Raw genomic sequence first — 13,327 nt, 5'->3', positions numbered from 1 at the left:
GGGGGGTTAAAGCTGGGATGGGGGGGGGGGGGGGGACTGAGGACAGGTGGCATTGGTTTTGTAATGTGTTCCTATGATATATTGCGAAACATGCAATTCATGTTATCAGGGTTATAATATACCTTTTTAAACCATTCAGTGTGGATGTGTATATCATATAGATATACTTTCCTTGCCACTTTGTCAAGGTGGCTGTTGTTCTAGCCCCTTTAAGAGGGCGATCTTCTGAAGTCATGTGACTCGCTCGTCCAATCGGTAACTCACATGCGGGATCACCTGAGCAGAGCACGGGTTTTTGCCCTGCTTGAGCCAGGAGGCAGACTGGCAGCATTGAGGCTGCACTACTCTGTCAATAGCACGTTGTGTAAATAAACGTAGTTTGTATCTAACTGGGGGAGCAAAGCTACTACGAGGATATAGTGGATTGGTGATAGTTTCATGGTCACCATTACTGAGGCCAACTTTCAATCCCAGAAATTATTAATTGAGTTTATATTCCACCAGGTGCCGTGGTGGGATTTGAACCCGTGTCCGCCAGGCCTCTGGATTACTAGTCCAGTGACATTACCAGTACGCCACCATCTCCCCAAATATTAATACCAATAAAATATTGTGGGATCTGCTTTCAGTTGAACGCAATCCACCTATTTTCAGTAAATCTCATCTCTGAAAAATGCCCCACGCTGGAAACATCATTCACAACAGAGATGCATCTATTTAGTCTCCATAGGTTTTCTTACTGCATCTGCTGCCTCTCTAAACATTTTCAGAAACATGGCATTTATACCAGCTGATCTGCATTCCCATGGATATGTGGCCAAAAGAGCTAATAGGATTGAAGATGACTTTTCCAGCTGTGGGAGAATCTACTCCAGCAGCTGTATCGCTCAGTCATTCTTCAAAAGCCTGAGCAACTAGCCTCACTTCTGCCTTAAAAGTCCCGTCTTCAAGGGCCTTTTCATTGCAAATCCATTTATCTGAAAAGCTGGTTAACCCTTACCTTGTATCTCAGAAATAACTTGAAACTCTCTCCGCCCAATTTCTATTGTTTTGCCTCTCATTAGTTTACCCTCCAGTTTACTGGCAGCTGCCAAATCTCCCATGATCATGAGGGTGTCTTGTTAGGCCTTTGTTCGGTGGCCTTTATTTAATCGTCCAATCAATTTAAGCATACCCTCTGCTTGCACTTTTATGCCATCAGGACTGCGACTCATGCTGGTGCAAATCTTTCTCCAGGAAGTGATCTTTTTCTGGGAAAGGATCCCTTCCAGGCCCTTGATCGGTTTTTGCAATGTGATTTCTTACTCTTCGCTCTTCCACCCCATTCTCTCAATCCACTGGACCCACTCCTTGGCCATTACGCTGCAAATTCAAGCATTTTGCCAGGAGCTTTTCTTCCACATTCCACTATTGTCGCATTCCTCTATTCACTAGATCCTTCTGCAATAATATATCACTGTTGGGTCACTGTCTGTGCGAAGTCTGCACGTTCTCCCCGTGTATGTGTGGGTTTCCTCTGGGTGCTCTGGTTTCCTCCCACAGTCCAAAGACATGCAGGTTAGGTGGATTTAGTGACCAAAAAGGTTAGGAGGGGTTATTGGGTTAGGGTGGAAGTGAGGGCTTAAGTGGGTCGGTGCAGACTGGATGGGCCGAATGGCCTCCTTCTGCACTATATGTTCTATATTCTGTGTTCTGAGTACTCGCTCTGGGTAATTGGCCTTCAGACACGATAGCTCTGTCCTGTGTCTCATGATCACTCACATGGCCATTATCTAGCCCTTGATTGATTTGAATTCGGTTCCTCAGGATCTTTATCACAAAACATATGAGTAATTGAGGTACAATAGGCCTCATTTACTTCTATCAGCAGCTCAGAGTTTGGGATTCTGTACTTGATGGGTATTAATTGTCAGGCATGAACCATGACAATTTAATTGCTATGTTTGGTAAGTACTGTATTACTGTCCTAGGCCTTTCCATTCTCTTCGGCCCTCTCTTCTTCATCAAGTCTCTGATCCTCACTGGCTGTCCAGCCAACTGCGCCAACAGGCCCTGCGAGGAGCCTTGAGTTGCTGTAACAATGTACACTTTTAGCCGCAGGTTGGAGCCTGGAGCTATGATTGGAGATAGTTGAAGCATTGTAGAGTGCAGCAAAGATTTGAATTTGAACAGAGCTGGGCAATTAACTGTTGCATTCTCCATGGCAATGCCCACTTGTCAACCGATCGGCAGTCTCTTCTCAGATAGTATAAATTGTTGTTCCCCCGTCACTGTTGGAAAATTCGAGTTATCCTGCTAGCCTGTCCCTTTGTTTTTCAGCAATGTTCATCATTAGCTACATCTCCCTCAGTGTTCTCTGTCATCTGTCATTTTAGGGAAACTGCCTCTCTCCGCAGTTTATCATATGATGATTCTTTGAATCATAACTGACGCACCAAATAACTGCTGATGGGAGTTAATTTACCTATTAATGCTGTTCCAATTCTGACTTCTGCTGTGGTATCCACATTTGCCCCAGATGCTTTTAGAATCATAGAATCTCTACAGTGCATAAGGAGGCCATTCAGCCCATCGAGTCTGCACCGCCTCTTCCCCTGACCCTATCCCCATCACCCAGCAACCCCACCTAACCTTTTGCACACTCAGGGGCAATTTAGCATAGCCAATCCACTCAACCTGCACATCTTTGGACTGTGGGAGGAAACCGGAGCAGCCGGAGGAAACCCACGCACACACGGGGAGAAAGTGCAAACTCCACACTGCACATCTTTTGGTTGTGGGGGCGAAACCCACGCAAACTCGGGGAGAATGTGCAAACTCCACACAGACAGTGACCCAGAGCCAGGATTGAATCTGGGACCTCGGCACCGTGAGGCAGCAGTGCTAACCACTGTGTCACTGTGCTGCCGCAGTTTTATAAATTGACAAATAGTTGGAGTCTGGTCCGTTAGCTTATCTCCTTCGAACACCAAGGCAGGCCATGTATCCTGGAGAGAACTGGGTTCCTTCTGATTCTTCCTTGCGGTTGGTGTTTTCTTGAAGGTATTAGAGAAGAGGGAATTGAGTAGGGGTGCATGCAAGACTGGTTCATAGAATCATAGAAGGAGGCTATTCAGCCCATCTAGTCTGCACCGACCCTTGGAAAGAGCACCTGACCCAAGCCCATGTCTCCACCCTATCCCTATAAACCAAGTAACCCCACCTAAACTTTTAAACACTAAGGGGCAATTTATCATGACCAATCCACCTAATCTGCACATCTTTGGACTGTGGGAGGTAACCGGAGCACCCGGAGGAAACCCACACAGACACGGAGGAAGTGCAAACTCCACACAGACAGTCACCTGAGGCTGGAATTGAACCCGGGTCCCTGGAGCTGTGAGGCAGCAGTGCTAACCACTGTGCCACCGTGCTGCCCCAGTCTTGTTTGAACTATTGAAGTGAGCGTTGGGAGCCGGGGTGGGAGGGGGTTTGGAGAGGAGGTGGTGGGAATCTATTTCCCCTCCCTCTGGTGCCTCGTTGATGGGGTCTCCCCAGTTGAAGCAGGTGTGATTTTCTACCGTTGGTGAGGTTGGTGCACTGCCCTGGGTGTGGTCGTTGAGGTGCAGGGGCGGCTGAGTGGTAGGTCTTGGTGTGGGCTGAGTGTCAGAGTGTGACAGACTAGGCCAGGTCCTGTGCTGTGATTTGTATCCTGCTGCTTCTTTATTCTTAGGCCGTCCCTTCTCAAATGCACTTATTAGGAACGTCCTGATGGATTTTCTTGCTTGGCACAACATCGAGGGCCGAAGGGCCTGTTCTGTGCTGTACTGTTCTATGTTCGACACAGACAGTCACTCAAGGCCAGAATTGAACCTGGGTCTCTGGCACTGTGAAGCACCAGTGTTAACCACTGTGTCATCGTGTCACCCCCCCCATCTTCCTTCTGCCTGGCTTTAACCCTTCCTTTATATTCCTTTATCTCAATACCCATTTCTTGTATATGGATCATTTCTACGTGCGGCTAAAACATCTGTGCCCACTCCCGTCTGCAGGTCCGGCAGGTGTGACCCCCGAAATATGGCCTCCAGGGGGACCCAGTAGCAGTTCCATATGCAGAACCTCGGACATGGTGCTGAAAAACGGCCCCCAGTATTTCCCCAACCTTTTTTAGTTATATGGTTTAAAATTGCATTGTACAGAGCTTCAACAGAATGAAGTTCTAGTGATAGTAAAATAGATGCTTCTTTGATAGTTTTGGTGCCGTGCTCCCTGGTCATGAAAGATTTAGCCATCAATCTTTGAGGACAATTATTAAGTTTCTTTTAACACAACGGCTGTAATTTCCATGGCAACGAAGGAAAAATTAGCAAAATGTTTGAACTTCTCATTTTTACCCCCTAATTAACAAAGCAATGTCATTTTTGCACATATATTGCTAGGTAATTTGAACATTCTGAATTCTCCCTCTGTGTACCCGAACAGGCGCTGGAATGTGGCGACTCGGGGCTTTTCACAGTAACTTCTCTGCAGTGTTGATGTAAGCCTATTTGTGACAATAAAGATTATTATTATTATTACTTGAAGTGCTGTCGGAATTTCCCCCAAATGTTCAGTGTGGCTATCACCACAGGACTACCTGCGTACTTCCCTGGTATGAACGGTAAAGGCCAGAGCTTACAGCCCTGACCCCATACAGGAACCCACCTCCATCCGCACCCACAGGGCCCCCATCTCGCCCAAAATATGACACCTGTCTGCACCTGAGAAATTTGTGGTTTTCCTGTTCGCATCAGAGTAATCGTGATCCTATCTGTATTCCGAATCCTGAGGAAAATCTGGCAGTTTCCCAATTGTATATTGCTTCCCATGGCACCAGTTAAACTTGTTTTGACTGGTCCTGACCAGCTGAGATTAGTTCATTTTTAGCCGAGGGTTCCTGGACTTGGCCACTGGGGGATTAGAAGAGGTCATCTCGTTCTGATAAAAGTTGCAGCAATTGAGGTCACTGATGAAGCTGTGACGCACTGGGGTTATAACCCTGTGGTAGCATGTTGCTGTGCTTTGTGACCAGGTGTATTTATAGAATTTAGAGTGCAGAAGGAGGCCATTCGACCCATCAAGTCTGCGCCAGCCCTTGGAAAGAGCACCCCACTTAAGCCGACATCTCCACCCTATCCCCGTAACCCAGTAACCCCACCTAACCTTTTCCTTGGACACTAGGGGCAATTTAGCATGGCCAATCCACCTAACCCGCACATCTTTGGACTGGGGGAGGAAACCGGAGCACCCAGAGGAAACCCACGCAGATACTGGGAGAACGTGCAGACTCCGCACAGACAGTGACCCAAGCCGGGAATCGAACCAGGGACCCTGGAGCTGTGAAGGAACAATGCTAGCTAACCACTGTGTTACCGTGCCACCCTCTTCCAGCGGGCTTACCCATGGCGAAGCTCTGAGGTGGGCATGTTTGGGATAGGTGGCCTCTCGGGCAGAAGCTGTTTCTCCAACAATTTGCTTCTTAAGTCCTACCGGAGAGTTGGTGAATCGATAGCTAATCTGTCACGACGCGGCACTGCCTCTGGATTAAAAAAAGAGAAAAAGTGGAGAGGTGGTGGGGGAGCGCATCACCATCGAAGGTTCCCATTTAAAACTACAAATGCAAAAGATTGTGTTTGTTTAAAAAAAACCAGATTGTATCCAACAAGTTGCACCAGTTCAGGCAGTGCATTCCAGATTATATAACGATAAAAGCTCAGGAGATCCAGCAAGGTGATTCAAACTGAGGTTTATTTATAGCCAAAGTAAAGGCTGCAATTGGACGGACAGCAAATAGGTCCCAACCTGGATTATTGATCGCGCCGGACCCAATACAGGCCGGCTTTTAAGGGTTGATTTGATGAGTCCCAGCTGGTGGTCCTCCGCCCGGAAGCGGGGAAGCACGTATTCCACAAGCCCCGTGGAGAGATCAGTCAGGCCATTCCTGTGTGTCTTGAGGGTTATTACAATAACGAGTTGTGTATTTAGTAAAATAAGTTTCCTCAGGTTAATTGCTTTAAGTCTGTGTCCTTGGGTTATCAGCTCCTGTGTCTCTGTGCCTCTGTGAACAGTTTCTCCTTGCTTTCTCTGACAACTCCTGATTTTGGACAACCCATACCAAATCATCTAATCACCTTCTCTCCTCCGAGGAATACAATCCCAGATTCTCCAGTCTCTCCACATGACTGAAGTACTTCGGGTTGGATTCTCCGCAGCCCGGCGCCAAAATCGCGATCAGCGCGGGGGCGGAGAATCCAGTTTCACGCCGAAATTGGGCCCGGCGCCGATCCGCCGATTCTCCGGGACCTGAGAATCGGCGTGATCGCGGAGTACGCCGCGCGGCTGGGGGGGCCATTGATGGAGGCCAGCCCAGTGATCCTCCACTCCCACCTGGCCGAGTTCCCGGCATGGAACTAACCTGCCATTGCCGGTCGGGTGCTCACGTGGCGGCTGCAGACTCAGCCCAAGGCGGCCCTGGTTGGGGGGGGGGCATCTGACACCAGGGGCAGGGGCCTTATAGGCGACCGGAGTTGAGATCCGCGCGGTCAGATCCTCAAGCGTGCAGCCGATCGGGGGCCGCCGCCATATGCATGCTCGGACTCAGAACCAGAAGTGCGGGGGCCCGTTTCCACAGCTAAAGGTGCGAGATTTACTCCGGGTTCCTGCTAGCCCCCTGCAGGGCTGAGAATTAGCTCCACTTTTTCCCTTGAGTCCCCAGAGTAAAGGTCCAGCGTTCTTACGCCGGCGTGGGGTCATAGTCCCATTTTGGGAGAATCCAGCCCCTCATCCCTACCACCATCCGAATAAATCTCCTCTGCACCCTCCCCAAGGATTTGACATCCTCCTTAAATTCGGAAGCCCTGATTTGGCAAAATAATGCAGCTGAGACCTAACAAATGTTTATAAAAGTTGACATACTGTCCTTACTTTATTGTATTCATTTGGACAGGTGACTAAAGTCTTTGTAAAAAAGCTTAGGTTTTAAGGAGCTTTGTAAAGGAGGTTCTCTTTTTATCTAATCCATGCCAGTGAATCACATGCAATGTCTCCTCTTCCCATTCTCGCAGTTACCTTTGGTGTCCCCCAAGGAAGTATCCCTGGTCCTATTGAATCATAGAATGGAATCTCTACAGTGCAGAAGAAAGCCATCAGGATTGCACTGACCCTCTGAAAGAGCAGCCTACCTAGGCCCACTCCCCTATCCCTGTAACCCTACCTAACCTTTTTTTTGGACACAAAGAGGCAATTTAGCACGGTCAATCCACCTAACCTGCACATCTTTGGACTGTGGGAGGAAACTGGAGCACCCGGAGGAAACCCACACAGACATGGGGAGAAAGTGCAAACTCCACACAGTCACCCAAGGTCGGAACCACACCCGGTCTCTGGCACTTTGCGGCAGCAGTGCTAACCACTGTGCCGCCCTGTGTCCCCTCCTATTTCTCATCTTCATTCTGCCCTCGGATACCTTGTCCCAAAACATAACATAAATTTTCAGGTGTACGCTGGTGACACCCAGCTCTGCCTCAGCACTGCATCTTTCAACTTCTCCGTTTCCTAAATCGTCAGACTATTTGTCTGACACCCAGTCCTGGATGAGTAGAAACCTCCTTCAGTTAAATGTTAGCAAGACCAAAGCCACTGTCTTCAGTCCCAGGCATAAACTTTGCTCCCTATCCACCAACTCCTTCCCTCCTGAGGCTGAACAAGACTGTTCTCCACCATGGGTGTTATATCGAGATGACCACGTCCACTCCAACACTATGACTGTCCATCTGTACCCAGTAGCAAATCTGACTCTGGCCTTGCCTCAGCTTGCCTGCTACTGTACATTCGCTCAAGCCATTTCCCCTCGAGACATGATTATCCCAAAGCACTCCTGCCTTTGTCCTTGCCCATGTCCTACGCTCAGTAAACAATTCTGCTACCTTTTATCCTGACTCCAAACCCTGCATGCACTGACCTACCTTAGCTCTCGAGTTAAGCAACACCTTGATTTTAAAATTCTCCAGCTTTGCTATCCAATTCCTCCATGCCCTTGCTCTTCCGGAATATCTCACGGGAATCAGCATTATATTTTGCTTCATAATGCCCCAAGGTGATGCAGTGGTTAGCACTGCTGCATATAGCGCTGAAGACCAGAGTTCAAAACCCGGCCTCGGGTCACTGTCCGTGTGGAGTCTGCACATTCTCCCCGTGTCTGCGTGGGTCTAACCCCCCGCAACCCAAAAATGTGCAGGTTAGGTGGATTGGCCACACTAAATTGCCCCTTAAGTGGGGAAAAAAAATAATTGGGTACTGTAAATTTATTTTTAAAAATTAAAGGAAGCATCTTTGGATGTTTTATCTTTTTAAAGGCACTATATAAACACATATTCTAATTTCGGAAATCCAGAGCTTGGGGATTAAGTTTCAACAAATGAAAAGCTTAAATTTGGTAGGCTATAGTGGAGTTGCTTGTGTGAAGATTTTGCATTGTTTCAAATTGACCCCACAGTATTTTCTCACAACAGGAAGGTGGCTTTATTCTCTCTCGATGTTTACCCTGTGGCCAGGAAGTGGGGAATCGTGAGGGGTAACCTTTCCTTTTACATTCGTGCCTACAGATTGAGGTGATGAAACTGACTTTTTTTTTCCCCGCAAGAATATACTTTATTCGTAAAATATCTGAAAGAATATTACAAAACATTTCAAAATGGCCATCGCAGAGAGTACTGTAATATCCACGTTTTCTCCATGGATCATGTTGAACTCTTGAGGTGCTTCAATACAATCGAAGGAATGTTATAAAACATTTCAAGCTGGTGAACACAGAAAGTGCAATGGCATTTAAGTTGTTTACATGCGAGGTGCTTCAATACAATTGTCGTGCATGTAATATTCAACACTTACATTCAACGTGGTGTCCAAACTAACTTCCAAGTTATCAGAACAATGACGTTAGCACCCAATCTTTAGTTTTGGAATGAACCCATGCTTGTGACGATTGATCATCCTCCTATTCAGTCAAGCGGTGAATTTAACTATAAAAAAAGGTCCTCGACTTGGTGGACAAGAATATGTTAATTATTGGGAATGTTTGAAGTATTTTTAAAGGAGTGTCCTCTGGCAACAACAAATGCTCTTAAGCTGTGCTTATTAAATGTTATGAGGTTAAGGTAGTTCTTGCATGTCCACTTCATGCACTGCAGAAAAATACAGATGTAGGGTATTTCCTGCTTCATAATGTGCTTTTGTGACGCTGCAATCAGAAAGTACAAAATTTGTGTATTAACCGTGGCTGCAAATATTTACAATACACAGAATGTAAAAGCATTTGCTGCTGCTGCTCATCTAGGCAGGTTTAACAAGAATAAACATTTTAATTAACCACAAACAGTGGTCAGAAAGGGAATGGCTATTTTCATAGCTCCAGATTGCCTGTGAGGAACATCAAGGGAGATTAACCAGACTCTGTGGCAAATTGCACCTTGTATTGGAGTTGTCGAAAAGGAGGTGAGTGCTCCATTATCTCTTGGCATAGGAAAATACTCTTTGTACCAACGTGAAGAAAAATACAAAGAGTTATCTTATTCACGTGTGTTGGTCCATGATCCAATTCGTTACATAGGGGCGACGATGGAGGCAATAGACTTTGGTCAAATAGGTGTGTATTTGTTAAACCTTTGCAGCTGGGAGGGTGTGCCACAGCCTCAAACTGCATGTATAAGGCGGCACGGTGGCACAGTGATTAGCATTGCTGCCTACGGCGCTGAGGACCCGGGTTCGAATCCCGGCCCTGGGTCACCGTCTGTGAGGAGTTTGCACGTTCTCCCCGTGTCTGCGTGGGTTTCTCCCCCACAACCCAAAGATGTGCAGGTTAGGTGGATTGGCCACGCTAAATTGCCCTTTAATTGGAAAAAATTAATTGGATATTCGAAATGTTTTTAAAAAACTGCATGGATAGGGCAATAGGAGGAAGATGACACCTCATCTTGAATATACCTGAATGTGTACAGGCTTCAAGGAGATTCATTGGGAGGATTCTCTGTCTAAAATCTCTCCCTCCACCCAGCCCAGATAGAAAAGGCATGTTGTCGAAGCTTTTCATCTTCCACTCATCAGGACAAATGCAGGAATATCGCATTTCAAACAATCACAACTACTTTATACTGTAGGAGAAAGAGTGTGCGAATTCGATGGCTTGACTTTCCCAATTGACTAATTTGTCCTAATTTCTTCCATTTTAATTTCCTAGTTTAACCCGATCAGAGCAAGGTTGGTCCAGTGAATATGGGATTAGTTAATCAATAGCTTTTGTGGAAGGCCATGGTTTTATCTTGAGGTGTGCTATAATAATTGCGTTACAAATTTGGTTAATGGCTTTCTGTTTGTTGAGGCTTTTCCAATTTTCAGTTGAGAGTTAATCTTTCACAACCTGCTGTCTTGTGGATTAATCAGAGCATTTTGAGTGCGTGTTTCTGGAACATGTTTCTCTGATTTTTAGATCACTGATGCTTTGGCTAACAGGCCATCTCACAAAACCTTCTATCTTGGATAGATCATTGTTGTGGATTATCAGATTCAAGATCAATTCATGTCTGATACTGTCCAAATCCCAACATACCAACTACGGTTTTTCTCATTGTCCCTGGGGGTTGTCAACCATCCAGGATTGTGCTGGAATCTCCTGGACAAGTGACCAGCTGTAGGCTACCTGTGATTATATTAAATCCCTTGCACACATTGTGCACTTACAAATAGGATGCATATTTGTCCTTCTCCATAATTAAATTGTCTGAGATTAACTCAGCCTTTAATGGCAGCTGATGAACCATAGAACCTTGGAGTTCCTACAGTGCAGAATGAGGCCATTCGGCCCATTGAGTCTGAAACAACCACAGAAAGAACGCCCCACCTAGCCCCACTCGTCCGCCCTATCCCTGTAACTCCCATCGAGCCTAGACAGTAAGGGGCAATTTAGTGTGGCCAATCTACCTAACCCGCACATCTTTGGACTGTGGGAGGTAACCAGAGCACCTGGAGGAAATGCACACAGATACTTGGAGAATGTGCAAACCTCACACAGACAGTCACCCAAAGCCGGAATTGAACCCGAGCTCCTGGTGCTGTGTGAGGCAGCAGTGCTAACCACTGTGCTGCCGTACCAGCCCACTTCCAGAACTCCAATACATCAACCATTTCCCATTCACAATTTCTGATCGATGCACAAAATTTTCCCAGATTTTATTTGACTACAGTTCAATAAACCACTACCTAAATCAATCCTGACACAATACAAGGTCTCGAAAATTTCTAAAGAGCTCAAAGGTCTCGGAAAATTATAAAAAGCTGATGGAGTGGGAGGGAGTCCAGACAGGGTAGGTAAAGCACAAGTGGGGAGATGAGCTGGGTAAGGAGCTCGAGGCAGGTCTATGGGAGGATGCTCTGAGTAGAGACAACACGTCCTCATCATGTGCCAGGCTCACACTGATCTAATCCCGCCAAAGCCCAGAGGGAAAATCCTAATAATTATATTAATAATCTTCATCGGTGTCGCTGTCTCTGCGGAGTCTGTACCTTCTCACTGTGTCTGCATGGTTTTCCTTCCACAAGTCCCAAAAGACGTACTGTTAGGTAGTTTGGACATTCTGAATTCTCCCATTGTACCCGAACAGGCGCTGGAATGTGGCGACTAGGGGATTTTCACAGTAGCTTCATTATAGTGTAAATGTAAGCCTACATGCGACAATAAATATTATTATTATTCGATGAAAAACAGTAAAATCATGCGAAGCAACCTTTCTCTTAACTTCCTCCAGCCAGTCTGAGGTCAGCTGACTTTAACATTCACTTATATACTAGTGAAACTCCAAGTGGTCAGTCTAATAAAGATGATTATTATAAGTGGACATTGATTGGTCGAGGCATTGCCATGGCAAATGCAGCATGGAACAGTTAACTGCCCAGTGGGTAGGTCAATTCGGATCGGTCAAGGAATTGCCCTGGGGAATGACTGTTCCCCAAGCTTTTGGTTAGTTGGAAAAGGCACAAAATGGGGACATGCTCCTTCTGTCTGCAAAGGACAGGGCCTTGCATGTGAATATATGTGGCTTGTAGCATGCATTGTAACACGGTGGCACAGTGGTTAGCACTGCTGCCACGCAACTCCAGGGTCCCAGATTCAATTCTGGCCTCAGGTGACTGTCTGGGTGGAATTTGCACTTACTCCCTGTGTCTGCGTGGGTTTCCTCCGGGTGCTCCGGTTTCCTCCCACAGTCCAAAGATGTGCAGGATAGGTGGATTAGCCATGATAAATTGCCCTTCGTGTCCAAAAGGTTAAGTGGTGCTACTGGGTTACGGAGATAGGATGAAGGCGTGGGCTGAAGTAGGATATTCTTTCCAAGGGCAGGTGCAGACTCAATGAGCCTTGATCACCTTGACTGTGAAAATTCAGCCCTTGGGTGTTTCTAAATCTGCAGCGTTTGTTGTTCTTCTTTCAGCTTCTCTCATTTTCTTGCCGTCACCACAACGCTGGTTGTTCGCCCTCCTGTTCTCCCTCTTCCATCTCCTCCGCCTTCTCCTGTTAGTCGCCTGTTCCTGCTGCTTTTAATTCTCTCACCAGCGCTTCTTTCCATCTGGTCTTGGGGCCTTCCTTTTCTCCTTCTCCCTGAGATTCTATCACCCACCTCACCACATTTCCTCTGCAGCATTTGTTATTGAGACGAGTTGCTAAGTTTGCTTTTTCTGAATCACACCGATTTCCAGTTTAATTGTAGCGCAGGAGATTGGCAAATGTTTAACGTGTAATTAGCTGGGATGAGTTTGTCGTACTGGCAGCTCCGTGGCACCCCTTCATTAACTTCAAGGTTAACATAAACAGTGTGAACTTCAGACAGCGAAGTACTCTATTACTCAATCACTTGAAGGGCCTTGAGGTAAACACAGGAGAATAACAAAAAGATTTTTGTATGAACAGAGTTATTGATGGTTATTGGTTACAGATTAATTCTTCAGCCAAGGTAAATACTAGACAACACTTAAGAATAGAATAGAATAGAACAGTACAGCACAGAACAGGCCCTTCGGCCCTCGATGTTGTGCCGAGCAATGATCACCCTACTCAAACCCACGTATCCACCCTATACCCGTAACCCATCAACCCCCCCTTAACCTTATTTTTTAGGACACTACGGGCAATTTAGCATGGCCAATCCACCTAACCCGCACATCTTTGGACTGTGGGAGGAAACCGGAGCACCCGGAGGAAACCCACGCACACACGGGGAGGACGTGCAGACTCCACACAGACAGTGACCCAGCCGGGAATCGA

At 46.6% G+C, this 13,327-nt stretch overlaps 1 protein-coding gene and 1 long non-coding RNA gene across 10 annotated transcripts in view; one reads left to right on the top strand and one right to left on the bottom strand.

Annotated features, from left to right (window-relative positions):
- Positions 1 to 13,327, top strand: part of gtf2ird1 (GTF2I repeat domain containing 1) — a 237,864-nt gene that overhangs the window by 49,071 nt on the left and 175,466 nt on the right. The window lies entirely within an intron of this gene.
- Positions 8,642 to 12,898, bottom strand: LOC119974677. Its single transcript, XR_005462555.1, has 2 exons — positions 12,433 to 12,898; positions 8,642 to 8,816 (listed from the first exon to the last, which is right to left on the bottom strand). It is a non-coding gene; the product is annotated as an uncharacterized LOC119974677 (long non-coding RNA).

The sequence above is a fragment of the Scyliorhinus canicula genome, chromosome 12 (assembly GCF_902713615.1).
Source record: "Scyliorhinus canicula chromosome 12, sScyCan1.1, whole genome shotgun sequence".
NCBI classification, from domain to species: Eukaryota; Metazoa; Chordata; class Chondrichthyes; order Carcharhiniformes; family Scyliorhinidae; genus Scyliorhinus; species Scyliorhinus canicula.
Note: the sequence above shows the minus strand (reverse complement) of the source record. Positions and strands in the feature narration are given on the sequence as shown.